This window comes from Centroberyx gerrardi, chromosome 14 (genome assembly GCF_048128805.1).
Source record: "Centroberyx gerrardi isolate f3 chromosome 14, fCenGer3.hap1.cur.20231027, whole genome shotgun sequence".
Classification (NCBI taxonomy): Eukaryota; Metazoa; Chordata; class Actinopteri; order Beryciformes; family Berycidae; genus Centroberyx; species Centroberyx gerrardi.
Window position 1 is genome coordinate 20,349,028 of NC_136010.1, and position 27,919 is coordinate 20,376,946.

Genomic DNA, 27,919 nt, shown 5'->3' on the forward strand with positions numbered 1-27,919 from the left:
ACTGGCTGACCTTACCGGGGATTTATAATGGTATTCGTATTCGCGCCGGCCTGCTCCTGTTCTCCCCTGAGAAAAAATCTGCCATACTCCACCTTTGAATCCCCGGATAACAGGAATGTAAGGCTGTGGGTCAGTTTCATTATGTTCCTACCAGAGAGTTGGCCACCACCACACCACTAGAGCACTGACACAGAGCACAAGGTCAGGGCCATGTAATGCCGTTACACACAACACACTGACTGGGCGAGAGAGGAAGAAAGACAGGGAGAGAGAGAGACAGCGAGAGATAGAGAGGCACCAGGCGTGAGATATTGTTTCAATGGACCAGAGCGAGATAGAGAGAAAATATATGTGTGTCGGAGTAGTGGGGGCAGATGGATTATTGGACAAACTCCATATAATAGGAAAGAGGGAAAGTGCAGAGTTGCAGAGGGAGGGAGCGAGAAAATAGCAAGGCTATGGGCGTGACTGTGAAAGCACCTGCGTCATCAGAAAGCCCGTGCTAGGCCACTGCGAGGGCAGCAAGGAGGTCATGATATCAAAGAACAGAGCCGGAGCCAGAGGCCAGCCAGAGGCCACAGGTCAGCTCCGCCACCGCTGTTATTCATTAAACTCTAATGGTTAGCGGATGGGAAAACATCAGCCGGGCCTCCTTGTAACTTGACTGGTAAAGGTCAGGGCCAGAGGCTGGGGATGATGGCGTCCCCCGCGCTCGGTGACACGGGCCCGCCGCGTCGGATTGGATTAGCAGTCAAGGCAGAGAGGTGATGATTTGATGGAATCACGGCACAGCGGCAAACCATCAACATTCCTCCTTTTAACTCCGCTCAAAGGGCAGTTAAACGTTTCTGTGGGGAATTGTGTGTTACCGTCGGTCATGGTGGGAGTTTTGGTGCATATGGCGGGCGCAATTCGGTGCCGCTGGAAGCAGCTGTCGGCTCAGCGGGGGGTTCAGGGACAGGGGAGGTGTGTCTTCTGCTTGTGTGTGTGTGTGTGATCTTCTCCATTAGCTGACTCTGATAATGAATCGGCAGAATGACAGATGAACCAGTTTTAGGTTAGTTAGTGATCGGCTGGCCCTCAGGCTCTATAGGTTACAGTTGCGAGTTCGTTGGTCAGCTGACTGACTTGACTGTTGGTGACAGTTCAGAGAGAGGGCCGGTGTCACTTTACCTCCCCCGCTGACAAGAGGGCAAAAATCTTGTCAACATCATTTGCATGCTGGTTCCCTAAGGCATTCTGCTTTCAGTGTAATGAATCTGTTTGCTTTGGAGGTGCGCGCATGTGTTTGTCTGAGGATTGAAGGGTTGTGTACTGTGTGTTGGGTTATGTGCATATATTCCATCCGTGTGCTGCACATAATGCTCTTTGCTTATTTGTATGAGGGAGGTGTGCGGGAACTCCCTTGATCATACATTCAAAAGACACTTTACGTGTTTCACTCTATTTCAAGGGTGTTTCATCACACACACGCACACACGCGTGCGCACACACACATACGCACACACACTGGGGGGCTTTTGCCTTCCGACTGATTAGGAAACGAGAAACACTTGTGTCATGAGTTTTCACCCTAATAGCCCAGATTGTTGTGGTTGGTTGAACGCTCGGGTGCAGGTATGCTGTGTTTAGGCTGCGGGCTGGATTTGGGGGTGGGCGGGTGGCGGGATAGGAAGGTGTGGTGGATCAGATGACTGGGTCGGCTCTCCGGGATCCTCGTCTGAAAGGGGATCGGCCCCGTGTTTGGGTTATGCCACGCTGGGAGTGCTGTCCTCTTTAAATAAGACACACTTGAACAAAGTGCAGCTGATCAGATTAGCGTGGCTGATCAGGTTTCTCAGCAGGTTGTTGGCTCCTACCGTCTGAGCATCTTGACTAGGAAGCGCTGTTAGCACTAAATACACCAGAGGAGCAGAATGAAAGGATAAACCAACAGAGCCTGTTTGTAAAGCTTTAGTGAGAAGTTTGAAATTGGAAGATGGAATTGAAGTTTTGCTGTATCTGTTTGGCGTCAGCGTTCAGCATAGGCCTTTAACATGGTGAACCACTATATTTTTGCTCATTGTTCATTTTTGCTTCTCCGCCATCTGCAGTCATTTTCAAGGGCAAAGTTATTCTATCAGGCAATGGAGAAAAATCCTAAAATAAAGTGGACCTCTGGGACTCAGTCTGGAACAATGGTAGTAGGATGAATCGTAACAATCGAGTTGTGCTGGGTTCTATTGTTAAGTTTGCTATTGTGTGACGGGGAGGAAATTGTTTCTGTTCTTGGGCCCTGATGAATCCCCCTTCAAAGAACAGAGATCATTGAAACAGCGTCAGAGCAGGAAAAAAAAAACAAGAATATCACCAGAAAGGCAGCTTCTCGGTTTGAATCTCCATTTCTTTTCTCTTTCTTTTTCTGTCTCCTACTCTGCTGCTGTCTGCATCTATCTGTCTCTGTATCACTCTTCCTCTCACACCCACTTTGCAGCATCTTTCTCTTTGTCTCATGCTGTTTTTATCTCATATAGCCAGCTCCTTTCTCTGTCTCTCTCTCTCTCTGTCTTTCTGTCTTCTCTCTGTCTCTCTCTCTCTCTCTCTCTCCCTCTCTCTCTCTTTCTCATTCTCCATGGCTTTTCACCCGTGATCCAACCAGGCCAAGCTACAATCCCTTATAAGGCCAGTGGAAGCCCCCATCTGGCCTCTTATTTCCATATCAGATCTGTGGTAAGAGACAGGGTTTACACAGGATCAAGCCTGGAATGCGAGGCTGCCTCTCCGTCGGCTGTGCCCACAGACCCTGCTACGCTCTCTGCTCCTGGGCACAAACCTGGTCACACCTCCCTCCTCTCACCTCCACTCTCTCCTTGAAGCTTTATCTCCTCTCACCTCTACTTCCCCTCCGTTTCTCCTCCATTTCCCCTCGACCCTCCCTCCCTTATCCTTCCTCTTCTCCCTTGTATTTTCCTCCTGCTTCCATTTCCCCCTTGCTCCTCTCTCATCTCATTGATAACCTCCACCCCTAACCGCCCCAACAGCGCATGCATGCACACAGACACACACACACACACACACACACACACACACACACACACACACACACAGACACACACACACACATACAGACACACACACACTTACTCTCCTCTCTTGGCAGCATCTTAGGAGGGTACACACTTATGTTTGGGGACAGCGATGCAGCATGCTCAGATGGTTGCTTACTCTGAGTTCATAGCTGCTACAGCAATGCAGCCGCAGACAGCCAAACAAAAGACTAAGCCACATCTGAGAGCTAAACAAAAAGAGAAGCGCAATAAAGCCATACAGTACAACCCCACAACAGAACAATGTTAAAACAGGCACAAAGGACATCTGCGGTTTGGTCTAACACGTCCATTATATTTAAAAGCTCTCCTTCCTTCTTCTCCCTCACTCCTCTCTCTCTCTTCCCTTCCCTCATGCACTCACTCAGCCTGTTCCTCATTACATTTTGATGTTTCCACAGGCTTTTTTCCCTCCCTGCCGAGCTTTAATATGTAAAGTGTCGACTTTCCTGTGTGTGTGTGTGGTTTGGTTTGTTGTCGTAGAGGGTCTGTTTCTGATTAGGCCCGCTCTCACTAAGCTTTCCCTTTACTGCCACATTTGGGCCTCGCTTGGCACTGGAACCTATAGGATGAATCTCATCCAGGCCTTAATTGTTTCAAGAGGCTGGCAGACCTGGCTTTCTCTTTGGCTCTGTCTCTTTCTATCTCTCTCTCTCCCCGTCTGTTCCTGCGCTGCCTCTCTCTCTCTTTCTCTCTCTCGTACGCCTCTATTTTCATGCCACCACGTCCCTTCTCTCCTCTCCTTTGCTCTCCCAGGGTCTGACACAAATGGAGGGATGAAGGGATGAGAGGAGATCTCATATAGCCTATAATGCCTTGCTCCTCTGGGGCCTGCGTAGCTCATTAACCTACGTTAGTCTCCACATGCCTCCATTAAAGAGAGACACCTGGCTCCCGAGGGTCCGACGGGGAAATGACAAGTCCGGTCTCCTTTCCCTTCATCAGCATCCTAGACGCTTATAGGGAGAGCACTCATTACACAGAAGAGCCGCACATGCAAGACCGCCTGGCCTTTGTAGTTGAAAGTGAACACTATTGCGGTACTTCCCTCGCTGCTCTCTCATGGCTGCGGCTGTTATTGATGCTGATGTGTTGATGTCTCTGTCATGTCGGCTGTGCCGTAATGCTACATGCACAGCGCACATTGAAATAATGACATCCGCGTTATGTATTGGTGGCAGCCTATGAATAACAAGTAGTCCTGTTTCTTGGTGTAAAGGAAATCAGAGGAAGGGAATATTGCGTGTAAACAACAGGAAGCGACAACTCCAGCCCGAAACGCTCGGCTCGGTTCAGCTGCGAGCGCACTGTAAGCTTTTGGTACAGTGGCAAGTTCCAGATTAGCCAAAGTCCTTTTCAGGGCCAGGGTGGGTTCAGCTGCATCCGGGATATGCATTGAAATGTATACTGTGAGTAATTGCCAGTGAAAAGCCTAAATCTTATTTGGGTGATGCATCCCAAATCTGTGTTCTGGTCCCCTGCTGGCTCTGGTTAATCTGCTTGGTGGGGACTTAGCCTTTCTAATGTTCCCCCGGCCCACTCTGAAATGGAGAGGAATGCAGCGATAAGCAGCCTCTGAATATTCCTGCGCCGCACCACCCGGCCACAGAACAAATAAATGCCATCAAACGCCGTATATTGGGAAGATGAAAGAATACGAGGAGGGCAGGCTCTGCTCTCTATCTCTTTTTCCTCCTCAGCGACTCCCTGTTCCTCTGTTTCTTGTTTTTTTTCTCTCTCCCTCTATCCCACTGTCTTTCTGTTTTTTGTTTTTTTCTCCGTTTTTTTCTCTGCGTGTAGATCTCGCAGCCATGTGGTTCTGGCGCTAAAGCGAGGAAGTTGAACTGCATCACTTTAATGTCAGACTCCATGTTTTCCACAACACTGACCTCTTTGTATTCTGCTGCCTGCAGTTTCTCTGTCCTCTGCTCTGCTCTTTTCTCTTTTCTCCATTCCTCCCTCTCACCCTATCTTTTGTGTATATATGTGTGTGTGTGTGTGTGTGTGTCTTTGTGTGTGTGTGTGGCAGACGAGTGGATGCCAGGGAGTCACGACGACCTGGAACAGTCTGTATATTCTCTCCTCTTCTCACCATCTTCACATTTTTTTTCTCTCTTGTTCCTTTTTCCTCCACCTATTTCTCTTTTGTTCCTTCTCGCCGCCTCGCATTCTCCGCTCCGGTTCCAGCGCTACGAAATATTAGCATATCATTGCTGTAAGGAGCTTCAAACTTCACAATTAATGGGTTTTTAATGGTTCCCCGGGCCTCACCATTATGTGGCCGGGCTTCTTAGCCTAATCCAGTGGGGACCATATGGGCAGCAGCCCGACTCCATACGCCGGACCCAGAGGTGCATTGAAACCAGGGGGGAAGCAGGGCCAGAGTGTATTTAAATGCAGGGGAGCTCAGGGCTTTATTTGAAGCCAAAGAAAGTTTATTTGTTTGAGGACCTCAGAGACCGGAGCGGGCGCAGGAGGGCTCTGCTTCTTTTACAAGAGCTGGATTAAGTGTCCGCTTGGGTTCAAGGTGTGAATGCGTGCGCGTGTGAAATGGGTGTGTGTGTGTGTGTGTGTGTGTGTGTGTGTGTGCATGGCCTGCATAGAGTGGCTGGCAGATGGATTTGCCGTCATGTACGTAGTTGTGTTTGCGCATAGGTGTCCTTGCTTTTGTATGACTTGTGTGCGGGTTTAGAATTACAGCAAAGGTGAGTAGGAAACTGGCGTCTGGCGAGCGGAGAGTGTGAAAACACACTCCAGAGGCCACCAACCAGCCAGACTAACCCCATCCATGTGAGGTCCTGGTATGGATTGAAACAGGAGGGTGAAGTGAACAGGACAAGTTGACAGTGTTATCAGATGTAAATGAACATTGTTATGTTCTGTTTATGTTCAAGCACTCAACTTGCTCTGAGAAGGAAGGTTGTGTGTGTGTGTGTGTGTGTGTGTGTGTGTGTTAGATTAATGAGCTGGTCAGGTCTGTTTGGACACGAGTGCCTCAGTAAATCCAACGCTGGCTCATACAGTTTATTCACTTTCATTGTATCCCCAGTTTTACCTTTTTGTCCCTGAAACTGACAGTGGACATTCTCACCCATGGGTGGAGAATTATTGATGATGACTCGGCTGAATCCAAACTACTGAGCATGCATTGCAACATGGTGTGTGTGTGTATGTGTGTATGTGTGGAGGGGAGTGTAAATCATTTTAACTTAACTCTCTGTTTTATTTTCTAATGCAAGTAGAATGACTTGAATTTATGCCAATAATCTTTATGTGTTATGGTCACTACAAATCACAGAATGCAAACATCATGGTGCTAAGTCCATTGTCCATTCCTGACATTCAGTTTGACCATGAAATAACTTTGTGTCCGTGTTCACCTTTTAGAAAACTTGCTGCGCTTCAGTTTGAAAATCCAATTCTATACCGGACGCACTTTAGAAACAAACACTGAAGAAGGACAAGCTAACTGGCCAAGCAGCTAACAAGGCAGCAGACCATGGTCAACACCTGAGTGGAGACGGGCCAGAAAAGCTCTTTACTCATTACAGTGCCTGTCGATGGAAAGGAGATTAAACACGGCTAAAGACTGTGTCTCCTCTGCTCACAGTTTTTTCCTCAACATGATCCTTTTAGGCCTCTAATGTAATGCACGTGATATAGAGGGGTTGCGGTGTTACAGTATGCATACAACATGCCGTGTGTGTGTGTGTGTGTGTGAATGCCAGGCAGTACTATAAGTGCTGATGCAGGTTTTGTGTGTCCCTGTCCAGGTAATGGCCTGTAGCAGTACTGCAGCCTGGGGCCAACCAGAGGAGGAATGACATTTACTGCCACCTTAACTAGCTCATTAGTCTGCTTCACAGTCTATCTCTTTATTCACACCACAGAGGATAGTGAGAATAGTGCTGTTTTAGAGTGCCAGTTGTTATTCTGCTCATGCCTTTCAAGGCTATCAAGAGTGAACACTTAGATTGTTTTGGGAAATGGCTTCTTGTTCTCTTGCGCTCTATGCTGTTTTAGCACGAGTGTTCCTTCACTCCGCTTCTGAAGACACAATTGTGATGAAAGTGTTTATTCGACAGCGATTCATTGTCCTCCCGCTGAGATATCACCGCTCCTCACCTTCAGCGAGCTCATCTTTATAATCAGGGCCGATCCAAGAGACTGATTGGCCCTATTGTTCACTGTACAGGCTATTGAAATCTGCCTTTCATTCAATTCATTCTAAATAGACAAACGCACATCCATATGCACACACACACACATGCACACACACCTGCACACACATACACACCTACACGCACACACACACACACACACACACACACACACACACAGACACCTGTGCACGCACACACACACACACACATACACACTTAAACACACTGATACACAAGCTTACAGCTTCATTATGCCACTCCTTAGATTGATTGGAGGGTTGTTGTGTAATGTTGATGTGGGACAAACATAATCCTTCCTCTCCTCTCTCTAGATGCCTGACATTTCTCTGTTCTTCATTAGGGATGGAGGGATTGCGGGTGAGAGAGAGAGAGAGAGAGAGAGAGAGAGAGAGAGAGAGAGAGAGAGAGAGAGAGAGAGAGAGAAGAAACGGGAGGGAAATGGCATGCAAATAGCAGAGATGTAATTAAAACATCAGCATCAGAGCTTGGAGGGGGGCCTCCTTTATTCTGGTAGCTGTATTCAGCTCTCTGCTGCTGCTGATTGACATGAGTGCCTGTGTGATGAGATGTGTTTGTTTAGTGGGTGTGTGAGCACAGTGGCCACACAGTCACATATATACACACACACACACATACACATATACAGTGTGTCCAGTCAGGCTAGTGGAATGCTCCAGGCCCAGGCACATCCCTAGGCCTTTGTTCTGGCCTTGTTTTCTTATTGATAAGGCCTGTACGGACTGACAGAGAAAGCGCTTGACTGAGAGATCTTTCAGCCTCTCTGACTGATAAAACACACCGTACAGCATGATACCTCCAAACTATACAAGAGGTTTGTTTGAGTTTGTTGGAGCCTCATTAAAAATCCATTCCTTGCACAGTAATGCTTGGACAGTATAGTTTGTCTTCCTGCCTTCCATTTCATGGTCTTGGTCCAGTGAGTAATCCAGTGGCTCTAGTGGTGGTCAGCGCTCTCCGTCTGACTAAAAGAGCCCAAGGCCTGTTCTTACACTCTTCATCCCCTTTTGTCTTCCCTTCACTAATTGACAGCGCGGGTGTGTGTGTGTATTCCTCCACCGCCACAACCACCATATCCTGTGTTTACAGCATTAATGTAGCGGGGTAGACGGTAGACTGTCTGTGACTCATAATGAGTTATTGTACCTCCGCTGCAAGAGCCATGCGGAGCCGTGACCGCGGGCAAAGCGCAGGGGCCTCTGCGTGTCTGCACTCTAAACAGGTATCAGACGGCATTACAGGTTCCCACAAGAGGTGGATTAGACAGCACATACTCAGCTCCTCAAAGTAAACATGCCTTCCCCTTCTATCCGTGTCAACGTCAGTCCAGCACGCTCCGGTTCAGACTGTTCCGCAGACTTTGTTGAGGATCACTGGGAATACGAAACACTCTGCGGATGGCTCCGCTCTAAAATCTCATGTGCTGTCGGTTCTGTTTAGGAAGTATTTCAGTCTCCTCTATTCTGTTGACCCCGCTGTGTGGCGAGGAGAAATGAATCACAGTTGGCTCTCTTGTTCTCAATATTTACCCCGAGAAAGTAATGAAGCGACACTAAAACCCTGCGCCGGGACCAGTTGAATAAAGATGTTTTGTCTTCTCTTTACCTTTGGCATGAGACTGTGTTTAAACAGGGTTGGTTCTAGTGCCAAATGAGGTGCCCATTTGGCCAGCACCTCACACTCCACTCCATTCGCCGCGCCACCCGCTACAGAGGAAGTGTCCTCACCAAGCAAATATGCCAGCTGTGACCAATCACAGGGCTTCCCCCCCACAGCTCCCTCCATTCACAGCAATTATATTCTGCTTTAACTGGTCTGGATCTCCGGATCAGGGCTGGACAGAACAGTTGTACATGCCTTATTATATGAGCTTTCATGTCAAAACAAATACAAAGTGACTGCACGCTGTGTTTTTTACATTGTCTCCGCTCATGGCCTCCCCATCATTAAAAACACTGCTTATTTCAGACAGCTTAAATAAGCTGTCTTCTTTTTTCATTCGACAGTTTTGTTAGCTCTGTGTCTGCTTGTATTTTCAGCCTACCAGTCTCCTTGCTTAATGACAGCCTTGGTTTGACTTTCGCTGCGTGTGAGTGATTGTGGGTGCGCGTGTTTGCTCGCTAGCGTGCATGTCTGTGTTTGCGAATTTTTGCGGTGTTATGTGACGAAGAGGTCTGTTTTGGCTCTGGCAGACTTGTTTTTGGGGCTCTCGCAGGGTTTTTGGGGGGGCCGCGTCGAAACGGTACCAGGCTGTGTTGAGGCGGCTCGGCATGGGACCGTCTAAGTGTAGTTAACATGTATGAGAGAGTGGATTAACATGGAGGCCTCTCTCTCCTCAGGCACACTCTGTCACAGATCTGTCAGGTCTCTCGGAGACCCCGCACAGCACAGCTCTCATCTGTCAACAGGCAGCCCTGCCCTACTGACACACACAGGAACAAAGGCATGCATGCACACGCACATACATGCACATACAGATACATGCACATATGAATAGCTGTGGACACATAGATGCACATGTACACGCACACACACACACACACACACACACACACACACACACACTAGTTGATGTAGCCTCAGGGACTGTATCTGAAGTCTTTGTTTCCTCACATGTATTTTGAAATATATGGGACATTATAAATGATGGCTTAATTTCCTTAGGAGACCAGCTAACAGTAAACTACACCACAAGTCTGTCAAAAACACAAATACCAGAGCTTCTTCCATTAATGAAAGACAGCTGCCCTGGGCAGTAGGCTGATGCCACCAAATAACAAAATGTTCTCAATACACAATACAAGGACCACAATGGAAATAGCTCAGTGACATTTTTGTGTAATCCTGAATAATCGTTATGTCTAATGCTATCCTTATGTTTAGTTTATGTCCAATAAACTAAATGAAACTAAATCAAGATGCACTGCATTGTTTCTCAATTGTAATGTTAGTTTACTGGTTTTTCCTTTCAAAGAATGTCCCCAGACATGCCTTTTACCGCCTACAGGGACTGTGCTGACCCACAATAGAGATAATAAGCCATCATACTGTTGGCAAAAACGAAAATACCACAGTCGTTTGCTTTTGTGAGTTTCAAACAGAATGCATTTTTAACAATCAAAAGTAATGCAATTTTCAGTTATATATCTTACAACACACCATGTGCATTAAACAACAAACCAACTTCAAAGACATGACATTGATGAGAAAAAAGCATCCTTTCATCCTCTCATCCTTTCATTAACTGTAATTAGTACATTCTTACACCTTAGTTACTGTTTGTTGTCTGCTGTATTACATCTCTAGGGCTTTATGAAGGCATTAGACACAATTTGGTCTCATCTAAGCCCATTACCGTATTGTTTGTGTCGTCGTAGCTGAGTAACTCTAAAGGACTTGCCCAGACACTGGTTGACCGAGCAACCGAATGGATAGCCAAACAATACGGTGGATCACGCACAGCGACGGCTCTGATCGTCTTAATGCGAGTGTAAACCAAGATAAGCTCTTAATGAAGTCATCAGCATTCACACAGACACAGACAGACAGAGAGACTTAACACACAAACACACACACACACACACACAGAGCACACAGACACTAATGGACAGCACTGTCAGCTATATAACCCATCTGTGACCGCATAATTTAACAGGACCTAAATAAGGTCTAAGAAGCGATCTCCACTTTCTATAAGGGGCTCATCAACCTAGATGAGGTACTACAGGACTGTAGGGGGGAGGGCCCTGGGTGTATGGAACATGACGGTCCATAAATAATAATGCTGTATATTGCAGAGGTCAATCAGCCTTCACACCACATTAAAGGACAGGTGATTGATTCGACCAGGAGATGATCGATAGGTGACCCCCTCCGCGCCATGCCTCCCTATACACCAGCCGGTTGGTTTAGGTGTGGATTGTATATATGTGTGTGTGTGTGTGTGTGTGTGTGTGATTGTCTGTGTCTGTGTGGCGGGGTTGCAGGCCAGGCTAGCGGTCATGGCCGCTCAGTCATCCGGGGAACTATGGGAGCCAGCTGCACTCCTCGGGTCTGTCTCCTGCTCTGCGGGAGGGAGGCGGGGGAGGGGGGAGTGAGACAGGAGGGAGGGATAGACAGGAGCCGTGTCTCTGTCTGTCTGCCTGGCTGCAGGCGGGATGTCAGCTGGGCCTGTTCCCCAGACCGCACTAACCCCCCCACAACCCCCACCCCCTCCCATCTCCCCATCCCAGCCTCTCGCCCCAGTCAGTGAGGGACGGATGGTGGGGAGGAGGAGGAGGAGGAGGAGGCACACGGCCAGTTAGTTCCGCCCCACAGCGGCCTGCTTTATTGGGCCTTCATTGGGGATTATTGTTATTGAATTATGGAGGGCCTCCCGTCAGTCCAATCTCCAGTAGGAAGTAGGGACGGCAGGCCTTCACACGGCTGCTGATGCGTGACCCCCCCCCCCCCACCACCCCCACCCCCCTTCCCGCCACCCTCCCCCCTCACCCGCCTCCACTCCAACCTGATAGCTTTAGCCGGCCCCAGCCTGCATGGGCCTGACGGCAGGAACTTACACGTCGTTCGGATCTCTGATGTGCACACACACACACACACACACACACACGTACATGTACACACAAACACGTGCATGTACAGACACGCGGGCGCACATGCACACACTCAGATGGCAGACGAATGCACCATTTATAGTGGTTTGCCTTTTGGCTGGCCTAACCCAAGCATTGAGAGAAAGGGAGAATAAATAGGCGTAAAGTGTGAGGCAGACAGATGAGGTGTATGAAGCGGGTCATATGGGGAGAGGGGGGGATTCCTGCATGTCTTTCCACTTCGCTGCCTGTCTGTTCTCTCTGGTCCATCCCCATCCTTGCCCTTAGGACTCTGCATTCCTCGCACCCATCTCTCATCCCCCGCCACGATCTGCCTTCGACACCCCCAACCCCAACCCCAACTCCAACCCATACGCATGTGTTCAGCGGAGGGGCACAGACCAAGAGACACCCAAGAGACAGAAAACCATTTATGCATGTATGACCGACCGTGTGCGCACACATGCTGACACACACACACACACACACACACACACACACACACACACACACACACACACACACACACACACACACTGATCATCCGCTCAGTGCCAGCTCCATGCCTTTGTAAGGAATTGAGATTATGTTTCCCAATTGTGCCGCACCCAGAAGATTACAGTAGGTGATCCTGGCTTTGCTGATGTCTGCGGCCTTGGCATATACTGCAGATTAGATACTGTAATTTATATAGAATCAGAGGGTTTGGTTAATGTCTTGAAACTATTATGGCTAGACAAACAAACTGCATTCATTTCTGCTGATGTTCAACAGATTACTGTGAGGTAATCTGGTTAAAGACACACTGTTGGCTAAATCTGACGGATTAGTTTATATCCTCAAGGAAATAGTTCATGATACCATGGCTGCCCCACTTCTGCTTCCTTATGACGAGGCGCCACACTCCATTCCCTTTTCACATGATGTGAGGTGTAAAGGGATTTGGTGACCTTTGACCTCAAAGAGCAACCCCCCCCCCTCCCTACCAGGGGCTTTACACATAGAGGAAAGAACATATGACATCTGGAGCCTTGCATAAACACCCAGCACCCTCCGTACACACAGAGGATCCTCTTGGGACAATGGTGTTTCATCACAGGATTTATAGCATCATAATAACAAAGCTAAAGAGAAAGAAACAGTCTTTAACCACGTTATCTCAGTTTGTTATTTGGGTTAAACGACCAAGCTGAGTTGACTGTTATTTCACTGTTTACATAGTGAATTCTATACCTTTATTGAGTTTATCTGTATTGTGTTAAAACTTCCGCCGCAGCCGTTCAGACAGTGGGGAACCCAGATTGTTTTCCTTACCCCTCTCGGTGGCAGCGGGATATACTGTACCTAGCCGAAACTGATCCCAACACTGTTTACTCTGCCCTGTACACTGCAGTGGAGTGTGATGGGTACACTATTCTTCTTGTCCTCTGCAGCTCTCTGTTTTCTTCTCCTTTCTCCTGTTTCCCTCCACTTTCTCTCTTTCCTCTGCTGCACGTCATGTTTACACACAGAGCGCCGTCATCCTGCTTTCAAAACCAAAGCCACTTCCTGCGCTTCCGACTTTCTCCTCATGTTCTAGTCCTCTCTCTCTCTCTCTCTCTCTCTCTCTCTCTCTCTCTGTCAGATGTCCCATGGCTGACAAGGCAAACGTTGGGTGGAAATCTAAGAGAGAGATTGCGTCAGTTGCAGTTTAATTTGCTGTTACACACACACACACACACACACACATGGCACTAGGTGGGAGAGTGAATCAAACGCTTAGCTGGTTGTCTTCATGGCTCATTCTGAATGCACTATGCCCTTCTTCACCATGACCCTTTCCTGTTTAGCATTCCCTCCAGGGAGTGTGTGAGTGTGTCTGTTTGTGTGTGTGTGTGTGTGTGTGTGTGTGTCGGGGGGGTATCCACTGTCTGCCCCCTCTAAGACACAGAAAGCACCTCCCTAGGTCTGCCAAAAACCGTTAACCAACCAAACACCCTATTCTCCTCCTCCTCCTCCTCCTCCTCCTCCTCCTCCTCCTCCTCTCTCTCCTCACAGCTACCTCCCACATATGGACACAGTTATTTAGCCTTATTGTAGGGGAACAAAGAGAGTGTAAGCAGCGGTCAGGGGGAGAGAAACGCAGACGCATTATATCATCTTGCTATGAATCCTTCCCACACCGCCCTTCCACTCTTCCCGTATCCCCCTCCCCTTCAAAGACGGAAAAACAAGCCGCCGGGTCTGTGCTGAGCCAAACACTTCTGTGGTCCTTACAGTAAGCAGGGGAGCGATGGAGAGAGAAGAGAAAAAAAGGAGGAGAAGAGAGAGTGTTTTTTTTTTTTTTTTTCCAGAAAGAGAAAGAGGGCCCAGTTGTGGGCTGACAGGAAACCAGAGAGTTATTGGGGGATCTGGACAGAGGTTCCTAAACACGGAGCCGACTGGCCGGAGTCTGTGGTCAGCGTATGAAAAAGAGAACACGGAGAAAAAGGATGTAGCTTGATGTGGGTCTCAGTTTCCTCTCCTAACTGTCCAAATAAAGACAAAGACAGACATTGTACCTGCTCAGGCTCAACGCTGCTTTGCATGGTGCAGAGTCTATCAATTATGCTCGGCTTGAAATTTGAATTTGAATGCCGCTGTGTGACAGTAGATAAACATTTCTTCTTCGGAGAATGATCTCATCCCCATATCTGTCCGAATCGTGATAGGGCAAGAAAATGACAGTATACTCTAAAGTGCTTCTTTTTGGATTTCACGGTAGTTTTGTATGCTTTTTGGCAAAGATACTTAGTGTAACCAAACCTCCGTGGCTCATGCTTGTGCTAGACATTACCTCACAACAGGGGATTTATGTGGAGGAAATCGCTTATCCCTCAGGTAATATAGGCATGAATCAGTCAGGCCAGACAGTAGGAAAGATCGCTGTTGCTCCTCCCTCGCCGCCAGACAGAGCAGAGATCGCCCCTCAGTGCTGTAGCTGTACATCCAGGCTGCAGAGGGGAGGGATAGGGAGAGCTGTCACAACCCTTTATTCTTTCACTCTCACTATAGCTCAAGGCTACGGCTTAGGGAAACAGTGGGGAGTGTGTGTGTGTGTGTGTGTGGTAGTGGAAGTGTTTGTGGTGGTGTAGAGGGAGGAGGGGGTTGTCGGTTTAATTCCCCAGGGTTTTATGTGCCTTGCTGTAGTAAGAATAGACACCCACTGCATGCATGGTTGTGCATACACACACACACACACCCCAAGGTGCAGTAACAGATAAGTTGGGGGCACCTTGCTTCCTGTCTAATTTTGTGATCTGTGGAGTATATGCACCAATCAAGCACAGCCTCAGATTGTGTCTCCTCCCCCAGGATGTTATTGCACATCCCCAATTTCTTTCTCTGCACTACACCGCACACACACGCTCACAGACGCACACACACACTAGCTGGCTGCTGACCGGCACTAATGCCCTAATGGCGCTGTCCTACATACTTGGTACGCTTGTGTCTGTTGGCAAACTCACTCACCCACCCTGAGCTGGAGGAGGAGCGGGGTGGGGGGGCGGAGAGGGGAACAAGATGGGAGCTATAGGAGAGGGACGGCTTCAGGCTCCCACACACACCTCAGCGCTCTTTCCCAGGCTCTGCTCCCAGCGTAGTTTGCCACTGAAGCAGATTCAAGACTAGACTTGTTTCGAGAAAGAAGAGGTTGATTGAAGAGGTTGATTGTGTTTAAACGCTAGTATGGATTGAGCTTTCATCTTTGATCAATAAAACATAATTTTCGCCAGGGTATCCACGGGTCCTGAATAAATCTTAAAAGTCTTAAAATAAATGATCTGAATTTAAGTATTAACATATCTTAAATGCAGTTATTAAAGGGCTTTATTGTTTTCAGTGACAGATTTCTTGGTCCACTCTTAGATTATCCACGTAGAACAATATGCAAAACATGCTTTTTTCCCCCCTTATTTCATCTGCTTTACTAAGTACAATTGGACTTCATGTCCCTTAACAACTTAACAATGAATTGCCTTATTTTGCCCATTTATCGTTTCAGAACTTTCATTATGTTCAGCTGGAAATAGGTTGGATTTGCCAGCTTTGTTTCTTTATTGTGGTTTTCAAACTAGTCATTAAAAAAGGATTTGAAAGCTCTTACATTTGGTGTTCTGAAACCTGCAGATACCCCGTCCTTCCTCTGTCCTCCTTTCCCTTTTATGTGACCCGCAGCCTGAAAGGAGGGCGGGTAGCCATCGCTGCTCTTCCTCGGTGCCTACCTGACTGTCACATGGCAGTGTGTGTCAGCCGCGTCTCTCTGTGTCAGTGTCATCGGCACAGGCGGTCTGACAGAGCCGGCCTGTCCTCCACAGTCCGCACCCAGAGCCGCGGTACGCCCCTCTGCAGGGGAAGAGCCTCACTGTCTGGGCTCCTATTTATCCATCCATCCCTGAACCCTCCACTGCTCCCCGCTCCCTCTGCATATGGAAGAGGGAAGCAGAAGCATTGCGGTGTGATGGAGGTGTGTATTGACCCAACGGGGGGATGAGGATGGAATACTAATAGGGTTAATAGAATTAATGGTGCTGTCACCCTTGGGTGGGGAGGAGTGTCAGGCTTCTCGCTGGCTGTTTGCGAGCTGATTGCTTTTCGCTTGTTGTAGCTACACTCCGGCTCTATCTGAAGACTTGGACCGTGTCTCTCTGTCTGACTGTCGCTGTTATCCTCCGTCTTTCTGTATCTTTGTCTGTCTTGCTCTCTCACTCTCTCTCTCTTTCCTTTCTCTCTCTCTCTGTCTCTCACTTTCTCTCTTCAGATAGATAAGAGCTGCTTTAATAATGTACCTTTGTTGCAAATGTCCTTTGTTCATTCAGTTATTGATTTTATAAAGTGACTGTGATCTATAAGTCTTTATATTCCTTGTGTCTCTCAGTTTGTACAGGGGACTGATTTATGTGTGAGTGCGTGCGTGCGTGTGTGTGTGTGTGTGTGTGTGTGTGTGTGTTTGTCTGCGTGTGTCTGTGTGTGTGTTTATGATTCTCCTCTGGTCCTGAGGCAAGCAGAGTGTGTGTAATAATGGAAGGTTGACATTTAAAGCAGTGTATTTAGTGCCACTGAATTAGCATACTTTATAGGGCAGCTCTATTCCTTCTAGAGAGAAGCAGGCATTAAATCCTGACGCAAGATTGGTAGGCAATTTTAGAGAGCTTTGGTGGAGATTCATAGACTACAAAATGTGCTGGCATCACACACACTCACACACACACACACACACACACACACACACACACACACGTGCGCTCTCTCCTCTCTACCTTCTCTCTCTCTCTCTGTCTGGCTCTGTCTCTCTCCCTCTCTTTCACCTTACTCTGACCTGGGCGTACGCTGCTCATCTATTCTGCATACGCAGCATTTTCCTCTCCTGACTCTTCAGAGCATGTGTATGAGTTATGAGAGGGGATGAGAGGGGGTATGTGTGTGTGTGTGTGTGTGTGTGTGTGTGTTTGGGGGATGAAGGAAGATACTCTCACAAAAACATGTCTCAACTGATGAGTATCTTAGATCTCCTAGTCTACAGGAGAAGCGGGCTTGTTTCTGTTTTTGCATATACAATGTGAACAGGGCTATACAGCTGCAGTGGATGCAGTAGTGTGTGTGTATGTGTGCGCACACGTACACGTGCGTTTTGATCCGTGTGCGTGCATGTTCCCCAGTATGTCATAAATGTCCATAGCAATGTGGGGAACATAAGACTATACGTCATTTTCTCGCGTTTTCTAATTAGTAGACTAATGAATCAAGGCCTTATTTACTGCTTGCACATGGAAAGAATATGCATGTAAGTCATTAGCTTGTTGTTTTATGTGCAGACAGCATTAGACATGCTTGCTTGGACATACTTTACAGAGTGGATGCATGTCTAGACTACAGCCTTGGCTATGTTATTTATGTGCACTAAACCTATTTTTTATGTCAATTAGAGATTTGTTGTCCATGTGCATTACACTCAAAATCATTTAATGCTAACAATATTGATCTCATTGGTCGGACAATTAGGCTGCACAGACACGTTTATGCGCACACACACCCATATGCATTACTGTTAAAGTGTACTATATAGCGGTAATGACAGTACCGTGGTAATAAAATGAATCAATAAAGGTTCACTCGTCTGATTATTGCGTTTCAAACCATGTGACATATTGTGTTGCATATGAGGCTATTCCATCACTTAAAATTGTGCTATTTCATTCTGTTGGGTCACAGGGTTCCACAGATTCTGAAAAAGTATGGACAATGATTTATTTCATTTCCAGGTCTTGAAAAGTTTGGGAACTGCACACAAAGTTTTGAACATTTTTGGAAAAATATTGTTAAATTTAGCATTTTGTGAACAGTAGCCTTCAGCTATTGAATAATATGGCCTCGTTGACAGTTATTGGCAAGGCATTATCAGCATACATCATATTAAATACTGACCAATGTTTTAAAATCAAATTCTGGAATATGGAAGTATGGAATTTTGTAATAGAAAACGTAAAATTAAAACAAAGATGTGGGCTGATACCAAAGAAAACATTTTGGCATTTTAACCACACCAAAGAGCTATGAAACAAAGGGGATAAATCATGTGTAACTAGAGTCATGACCCGCTATATCCTGTTTTCAGTCTGCGTGTGTGTTTGTGCTGGAATGGCGTTGCTCCCTGGCAGGCTGATGGTATGTTCTCACTGGGGAAAACCAACACTGGAACAACCGAAAGTCCCTTGAAGAGCAGACACTAAAAATGATTAGCGCTTTTTATTAACCAGTTCACCCTGAGTCCAAGACGGAGAAAACAATAGTGATGACATAACAGCTTTTTATATCTCCAAGCATATCTGTATTGTCAGGCACACACGCATACACACACACACTCAGGCTGACACACACTTTCAGTTGATACCCTGCTGCTCTCGTGCCCGAGGGGAGAGGGGTTGTCATGGCAACCCTTGTCCAGCGCTAGGGTTTTGGCCTCCTTTTCTTACGAGCATGTTGAATGGGGTCAGACACCCCCAACAACTACAACACCCCCCCACCAACCCCCCATCACCACCATCGCTGTCCCCCTGCTGCGGACTGTTTGACCAACCCCTGTCCTGCATAGCACATCCCGCTTTCTCCTCTCCCTCCCTTCCCCCCTCTCACTCTAATGTCTCTGTTGGCGAGTAGAGGTTAAAGGTTCACAGCAAGGTCTCCGGCTTACCATGGTCTCACTCCTCTCTCATTGTGGAAAACCCACAGGAGGAGCTCTAATTATCCTAGTCCCTCCAGGATCCTGGTAGGTGGGAGGTGGAAGGAGGTGAAAGGTTGTGACATCCAGCCCTATAGAGCTATATATGTGGTGCGGGGTGGTGTGGTGTGGTGTGGGGTCGTGTAGAGGAGAGACAGGCAGCCTGACCTGACCTCCCTGGACAGGCTCCTCGCCTCATCTTTAGTGCCTCAGTCCTTTAAAGTAATAAGCTGCGACTTTTACATATAAATAAATATCCATTTTGCTACTTTCTTCCGCCGATTTATATAATCCAATAGTGATTCAACCTATATGAAAGCTGAAAATCATGAAATCCTCTGGTGCACAGAAAGTGATGCGTTTATGTTTCTGGCAGCAGCAACAGTGGTGTGTTTGGGGGAAAAAAAACCAGAAGAAGAACTGGGTAGGTCGCATGAGCAGCAATAGCCAGCATGGCTGAACAGACAAAGAAAAGAGCGCCACCTACAGAAAATCAAACTGAATCAACAGAAAATCCAAGGAAAACAACGTCACACTGTTTGATTGACAGGTGATCTCTGGGAAATGCAGAGCAGAAACACCACAGCAATGAACGCTTGATGACCACACCAAAGATGTTGCTAAAATAAAACTAAAAAAAAAAAAGATATTGCAGATTATCACTTTAACACCATCATCTTCCTGCTCCTAGCTATCATCCCTCTCTTTCTATCTATCCTTCTTTTTCTGCTTTATCTGTTTTTGTCTCTGTCCCTTGCCTCATTTCTCTCTCCAAATTTCCCTCTCTACCTATCTCAATCTTTCTCTCCCCTCCCTCGATCCCTTTCTCCTCTCCATGCCAAGCTCACCTCTCTCTTCACGTACAGCGCACTGTCATCCCTAATAGGCCCAGCACATGTCAAAGAGGAGCCGCAGTAGTGTGGCCCTGATGAGGATGGCATAGATTTGTCAAAGCGTTATAGCATTCCTGAATTTCCCCAAGGGGATGAATAAAGTATTTATCTATCTATCTATCTATCTTACAGTACATTCATCAATATCGGGCTCACTCACTGCTGGCAAATACAACCACAGCATGAAACGCATGGGGACGTTAGACAAGCTTTCACACATTACAGGTATAAAAGGTGGGCTTGGTTGAAGTGCTTTTATATTCTCATTCGCCGTGCGGACCCCGCTGGCTATAATTTCCCAGTATTTCACTCCTACCTGCCAATCTTGTCCCACATTTAAGTCTCACAGATCCGGTGGGAGAAATTGAAACAATTTCAGCTAATTTGCCCCTTACCTGAACCTTCTCTGAGCTACTTTTTGATTCACACATCTCCGTGATCTACTTTAAACAATGCCAAGGGAGAAAATAGAAGGTGTGATATTTCCTTCAGTTTCAGCCTGTTTGACGTTCCTTTAATAACCAGAGAGTAATCACCAGCCCATTGACTGCGCTGTGTTTTTGTAGTAGTGTGAGCTGTTACTATCAAATGCATTGCTCTGCTCTCTATTCATATTTCCTCCTTTGATGGTTTTGATCCTTACTTATTTACTCACTTACAGTATGTATGGCTTTTCCCTCTTCCTTCAAACATGCACTTCGTAGCAGTAAGAGCTCCGGCTTTGAAAAATCATTTCCCTGGAGAGGAGGCTTCATATTACAAATCAGGCTTTTGTGAAGAGATATTTGTTAGATTTTGCTCTGATTTCATGGGGTGTTATCACATACACATACAAAAAGGTGTGTTTGTGTATATGTGTGTAAGCATGTGTTCCTCGGTGTCGGTATGATATACGGTGCCTTCTGCATATTGAACTTCAGTGGGAGATAAACAGTTGTCATCACCATGGTGAAGTGTGAAGGCTGCTGTGTCTCTGCTGTGCCTCTGCTCTGATGTGCTGTGCAGCAGTCCTCTGTAGCCACGGAGCCCACAGGCAGGGCCGCCTGGCACAATCCCATTTCTCATCTCCCCTCCACACTTTACTGATTTTCATTTCCACTCTTTGAAACGTCTTTCTTCTCCATTTTGCAGTTCTTCGACTCACCTCATCTCACCTCTCTCTCTCTCTCTCTCTGTGTCTCTGTCTTTCTCTCATCTCTACGTCTCTTTCTGCGTTCGGCTGTAACAAAGGAGGAGTTATTGTGGTGTCAGCTATTTAGTCTCTGTGTACAAACTCTGTTTCTCTGACCATCCAAGCGCCACAAGAGAGAGTCGAAACGATGTTGTCTCTTCGCTGGCGAACTCTCATTTTTGAGGGCTAAGCAGAAAATCCCTCCCGCCACATCCCTTCGTTCTTGCTCTCTCTGAACCTTCTTGGCCCGCGTCCACCGGCAGCAAGCTGGCCCCTGTTCAGCGTTTTAATGTGGGGCTAAATATAGGCCTAGCATTGTGCTGCTGTGCTTAATGTGTGTGTTTGGGCTGATTAGGGTTGCGGCCTGATCTCATCCCACCACAGACCCCTAATGCAAGCCGTGGTCTCTGGTTTCTGTTTGGACTGTGGGGCAAGCAGGGGAAAGTGCTGATATAATCACGTTTGGGGTTGTGAGTTATGTGACCAAGAGAGATGGCGATATTACAGAGCTAAAATGGAATTGAATGAGCCTTGGATGGAGCGATTATAGAGACGGCTGTTGTAGAATTGGTTGTTAAGCCTTGCCGGGGAATCAATTCAATAGGATGTTTGCTTTCAATATTCACTGCCGATCAATGTGGATAAAAAAGTGGTCATTTGAATGTATATCATTTGTGATTTGTTAGGTACAGTCTCATGGATTTCTGTCCCTGCCAGACAAACCACTTAGGATAGATGTTTGTGAGGAGAGGGTTAACTGCTTTTACATGCAGTGGAGAGGCAAATCAATAGACTTTATGGTGCCTGGCCAAAAATATGAAGTAATTGCCCTGTGTATTGACTCACTCCTCTGCCCATTTTAGCAGATATAGTGCCACCATTATGAGCAGGTAAGGGAGAGTATTGCACTTTTGTTACATGCAGAGAGGAGTCTTTCTCTTGATGACTCTTTCTCTTTGTTTCTTCCATTTGCCCTGTGCTTCTCCTCCCTGATCCTTCTTACGCAACACCTTTTCTCTTTCTTTCTTTTTTTCTTTCATCCCTTTCCCCCCTCCATCTCTACATCTGCCCGTCTCCTTCTTCCTCTCCCTATCCTCGCTCTCTCTCTGTCTCCCTACCTGCCCCTCTCCTCCGTCGCCACAGACAGAGAGGCCGCTCCAGCCTCTCTCTCTCCCTCTCTGTCCAATGGGAAGTGACACGTAGCACGTATAGCCAGGCAGGCTAACACACGCCTTATGGGAGCTTATATTGTACAACAGGAACAGGAACAAAAGAGGCCGCGCGCTGGGCTGATGGGAGCCATCACACACACACAGCACATTTCTGTATGCCGCTCGCTGCTGACACCAGAATTCTTCAGCCTGACACTGGTGATGGATTAGATGCGTTATCGAGGCGGAGAGAGGCTCCGTGTTTTCTCCCACTGCGCCCTGAGAGAAAGCTACCGAGAGAGAGCGTGAGGGAGAGAGTGAGGGAGAGAGAGAGAGAGAGAGAGAGATAGAGAGAGAGAGAGAGGCATAGGCGGCTGAATAGCCTGTGCCCATTCCACCTGAAGTAAAGAAATACAATAGCAGTCTGCTGCATTTCAAGCCGGGTTTCCAGGACAGATGTGAATAGATAGAGATCGGGAGCCTGGTTGGAACACAGTGTTCTACTGCCAGTTCTGTAGCATACAGTCACTTGATGTGCATCTGCATGTGCGTGTGTGTGTGTGTGCTCATGTATTACTCCATGAGTGTTTTGTTTGAGCCTGTGCATATCTGTGTACGGGCGTACATACAGGTACATGTGCCTCTGTGCTCTTGTCAAAGATGGGAGGAAATGAGGATGAAGTCGTGTGTCCCGGTGCGGTAATCTCTGGTATCTCACTTCTGGTGTGTGGGTGATGAATTTCCCCCCAGAGTGACTCGTACTATACAGGGCGCCGACCCTGATGCAGCCCTGCCTCTCGGGACTGACTTCATCCCAGGCTGGGCATCATCCATCCATCTCCAGCGGGATGGAGAATGGAGCTGTCAGCACACCTCACACCCAGGTGCCACCCTCTTTTCACGCTGTCACGTCACATGCACACGCACAGGCTTACTGCATGGCTTTGACTGGGGAGGATCAGCCTATAGGTCAGGCTTTGCTGCCCGCAGGACACTAAAGCTTGACCCAGGATTGTGTTTGCCGGGCAAAGTCAAGGTGGTAGAAGCACTGGACCATCACGAAGGCCTACCAAACCGTGGACACCTCGAGACAAGCTTTGTTAGCTGTTAAAGTACTGTCAGCGCTGTCATTTGTCAAGCTACCAACCCATCTCAACATCAAACTCAAACCCATTTACTGCGACGGAGATTGGCTCCATCAGATGAATTGGATTTGATGGGAGAAGCTTTATCACAGTCTTAAGGCCCTGACACACCAAACCGACGTCAAAGAACCAGCGGCGACGAAGGCCGACTGTTGCGTCTCCTCACGTCGCCTGCGTCTGGTCCAAAAAGTTGCACTTGAACACACCGCAAAGACTACAGCCGACGGCCAACTAGCACGTACGTTCTGCGCCTGCGTGAGGGGAAATAACCATATGTCTGATAAGAAGTTGCAAATGGCACTGGCGTTGTCAGCCCTTGGTCTTTTGGTTGTGGAAGAAGAAAGGAAGAGGCGGAGGCGAAAAATAAATAATACCGCACTAAATGGGTGAAATCATGAATAACGTTACTCCAGCGACAGGCTCAAGGGGCTTTCCCGAACCTGTGTCGAGAGCTGGAGATAAATGAAACCTCCGACTTTCCTGTTCAGTTCCACATGTTGAAGGAATTTATCAGTCCAATCATCCAGAGGCAAAACAACGAACTATCAATCAGAGTGATCTCTCTCACCGACGGCTCCGACGCCGATTCAACATGCTCAATCGGCCGAAAAGACGCCGACAGGGTCCGACTAGTGCCGACGGTGCGGGACACACCGCAAAAACTAGGGACACCGACGCTTACCGACGGCCCGACATTGGCCGACGGCTGACCGTCGGTTTGGTGTGTCAGGGCCTTTATTCTCAGGTCCCGCCGACCTGTGTCTTTCTGGATCAGAGTGACCTCACCCCAGTTGTCTGTAAAGCATTTTCCCCCCACTGAGCTCCCTCGGTGGTGTCGCTGTGAGGGGTCAGTGCATTCAGATACGGAGAGAAAGTGTGCGCCAGGGTGCTATTGTAGAATCTAATCCAGTGTGTGGGATCAGGCAGATAAAGGCAATGCCTATCTCCTCGACACCCAAGACTGCTGAACTGGATTAGCGCAGATACAGGAGATAGACCGCCAGATAGATTACTCAGGGAATTCAACTTTCTCCACTCACCCTCTCTCTTCCTCTCGCTCTCTCTCTCTCGCTCCCTTTCTGTCATTGAGCACCATAATTGTTTCTCCAATTTCAGCCATAACAGCAGGATCTCCAAAATCAGCGCCCATGTACTATTTTGGGACAAGGTGTGGGTGTAAGACCTACAATTTGCCTTAATCCCATCCTGATACAAGGTGTTGGTGTTCAGTGTTGGAGTGTGCTGTACTCTGTGGGCTGGTAAAGGTTCCCAGGCGTGGGTTACAGTGCTCTCTGCCAGCTGAAGTATGGTGGTAGAATAATGTTCACCCTCCGAGGATTCTGTATTGGTGTTGGCAGCCACCTGTAGGCTACACATGTGCATTAGTCCTGTTTGAGAAACATTAACCTCCCTCAAGGCTACAGTTGGAAAATAGCTTGTTTCTAAATTTGAAAAGAAAGCAGCGCTCAGGTAATAGTTTACAGCTGTTGCCATTAAAAGGGGACTATCTTTTTCGACATAGAGAGTCTAATGTTGAAAGAATACTAGGAGGAAAGCAGTAAAGCAGAGACAAGCAGTAAATCACCATATCATCACTCACTGTGGGCCTGGGTGACGTGATGCTGGGACCGACTGTCTTGCTTGTAAAAGATTGTTTATATCAAACTGTTTGACCTGCAAAGTAAAATTTATACCCTGTAAAGGTTTTTTTTAGATGACTTCACATATAGTTAACGATTATGCAATTTTGAAATTGGGTGTCTTTTACATATGTTGCATAACAGTGTACAATTATAGTGAACTGTGTAATTTTGGCCTTTGGTTTTCTTTCTATCTCTGGGCAGCAGCATCCATAATATACTGCATACACACATTTGTTGCACTTTTACCCTGGATTTATTCAGCACTTTCACTCAGCAAATTGCTTCACACAGACACACACGGTTGGGGATCCGATGCCTGGCACTGTGTTCGAAACCAGAGACCAAGGGAGAGAGAGAAAGAGAGAGAAGGGCAATTTGAATTGGAGTTTGGTCAATCATCAAACGTTTTTCCAGGGTGCTTACACGCTCTGATCAAAAGCACCCCATTGGCAGAGGCCCCTGTAGCCGCAAGGGGAGGCCAGCCTCTGAAGCCCCTGCCACGGCTTCCCTGCTGCCCACTGACACCCCCCACCTCCCATCCCCTCACCCCCGACTAGGTGCTGGTGCATACAGTTTGTGCATAGAAACAAAAGTTGCTTTTCTAAACACTTAGTTCTTGCCAGATACGGCAGCTTGGGAACTCTGTTCTTCCTCTTCAGCGGCTGCATGGGGAGAATATTATGTTACATTAATCTGAGGTCCAACACGCATATCTGGCTGATTACGAGGTTTCCCTGGTCAGCGAGACACTGTTATATCTGTCCCAGTTGCCTCTTCTAGGCATCTTTTAAAATTGTATACATCTTGGATTTGGATTCTTGCTGAGATATGGGGGCTATTCTATGCCTCATCTGAATTGGGCGGCAAGGCGAAGTGTGTATCTGAATCCCATTTGCTGATCGCCATCTTTCAATGTTAAGGCGCCACTGCCTTTTTCTCTTTTTCCACAAATAATAACTACAGAGGTCCTGGTGCCCCTGAGGTACATGTACAGTGTATTTCAACAATCTCATCCATCTTCCCCTGTCTCCTCCCTTTCTCACTTTCCTCACTTTCAGCTCAGAGAGCGGGTAGCTAATGGCTGTGGTGTTGAAATGGGGGAGCGGGTTAGGCCAGGCCAAAGCAGGGACAGCTCTCTGGGGCTCCTCGGGTTGGTTCAGTGGACGGGTCCTCCTGAAATGGAGGGGCAGTAATACTCTCAGAGGGGCCTCGAGGGTAGGAATCCAACCTGTTAGCAGCTTTCTCACCCAGCCTGATAAATAATGCAGGGTCAAATGGGGCAGAGAGGGGATTTCTAAGTGGGAGCACCTGAGAGAGCAGGCTAAAGGTTGAAGTAAGGTGATGCTGAGGAAATGGATGTTTTGGGGCTGAGAGACGCTTATTCAGGTGTTAGATACTGTAAGCCGCTGGAATGGAGGCGTAGGAGTGAGTGAGGGAACGTGGTAAAGGGATGGGGTTTTTGACAGAATTATTTTTGGTCCAGTAAGCATTGGTTTCTCCATTTACTTGCCTAGGGTTTTTCTTTTTCTCTTTTCTTTTTCTCTGTCTCATTCGCCCACCCAGAGTCGAGCCTGCAAAGTACTTCACATTCTGACAGTGCCCTGGGAGATGTTCAACTACCCCACCTCACACACACACACACAAGCACAGTGAGGAAGAAATGTGTGTGTGTGTGTGTGTGTGTGAATGAACACGCTTTGCAAGGTTTACAGCTACTGTAGAAAAACAGCTTCTAAATGTGAAAAGCAGCTGGATGTGGGTGTGTGTGTGTGTGTGTGTGTGTGTGTGCGTGCGCTAAGGAATGGTGTGGGAGCTTTTGGAGTGGTTGAGTGTCAATAATGTTGATTCCATTATCTCTGTGTGAGCCATGAACCTAAGCTGGAGAAAAAGATGGACATTAAAAAGATAGAAGAAACAGAGGCAGGGAAACAGAGGCAGAGCATATGAGTATGGGCGACTGGGGAGAGGGAAGGCTATTCACGTTTTATCTCTTTATGCACATCTCTGATTAAATGTGTTTACTTGACAGGCCTGTTAACTGTTTAGTCACCGTTGGGTCTGGTGTGTATATTGGAGTGTGTATTGGAAGGTTAAAGCGTGTCCTCAGAGGAAACAAACTGTCTAAAGCATAAAGACTGGACCCCCTGCCTGGAAAGTAGAGGTTTTGTTCTCGACACCCTCTAGGGCAGCTGTGTGTATGTGTGTGTGTGTGTGCCTGTGTTTCTTGCCAAATGTGAATTTAGAGGGCCCTGGACAGTGGTTGTGTGTGTGTGAGAGTGTGTGATAGCGATCTGATTCAGATGAACTGCAGGCGTGCAGGGGGAAGGTCGGGTTATCTAGTGATCCCTAGTGGCAGCCCTGCTAGGACACATATCACAGCATGACAGACTGTCCCTGTGGGCGTGCACACACACACACACACACACACACACACACACAGTCCACAGAACAGCACCGGGCCTGGTCTGGCCATGCGCCGACATGCTTTATGGATGAGCATATTTGCTGAGGTCTCCCTCCACACTGCAATGTCAGTAACCAGATGAAGACTGGCACAGCCCCCACATCCTGCTTCTCTCCTCCTACATATGGTTTTCACATATGTCCTCCTCTCTCTGTTTGCATTAGTCTGCCAAGGTTAGGCGTAGGTCAGCCATGGGAGTCTCAACCACTTTGAGCTCTGCCCCTCAACCGTGCCGCCCGCTGCCGTGGACTCGGCTAACCCTCCAGCTTTGAAGCCAAAGCTGGAGGGGCTTCGTGTGAACTCACTTCACCTTTCTTCTGTTTGACCATCCAGCA

General features: G+C 47.5%; 1 protein-coding gene across 1 annotated transcript in view; it reads left to right on the plus strand.

Moving 5' to 3' along the window:
- Positions 1–27,919, plus strand: part of plxna2 (plexin A2) — a 151,816-nt gene that overhangs the window by 16,697 nt on the left and 107,200 nt on the right. The window lies entirely within an intron of this gene.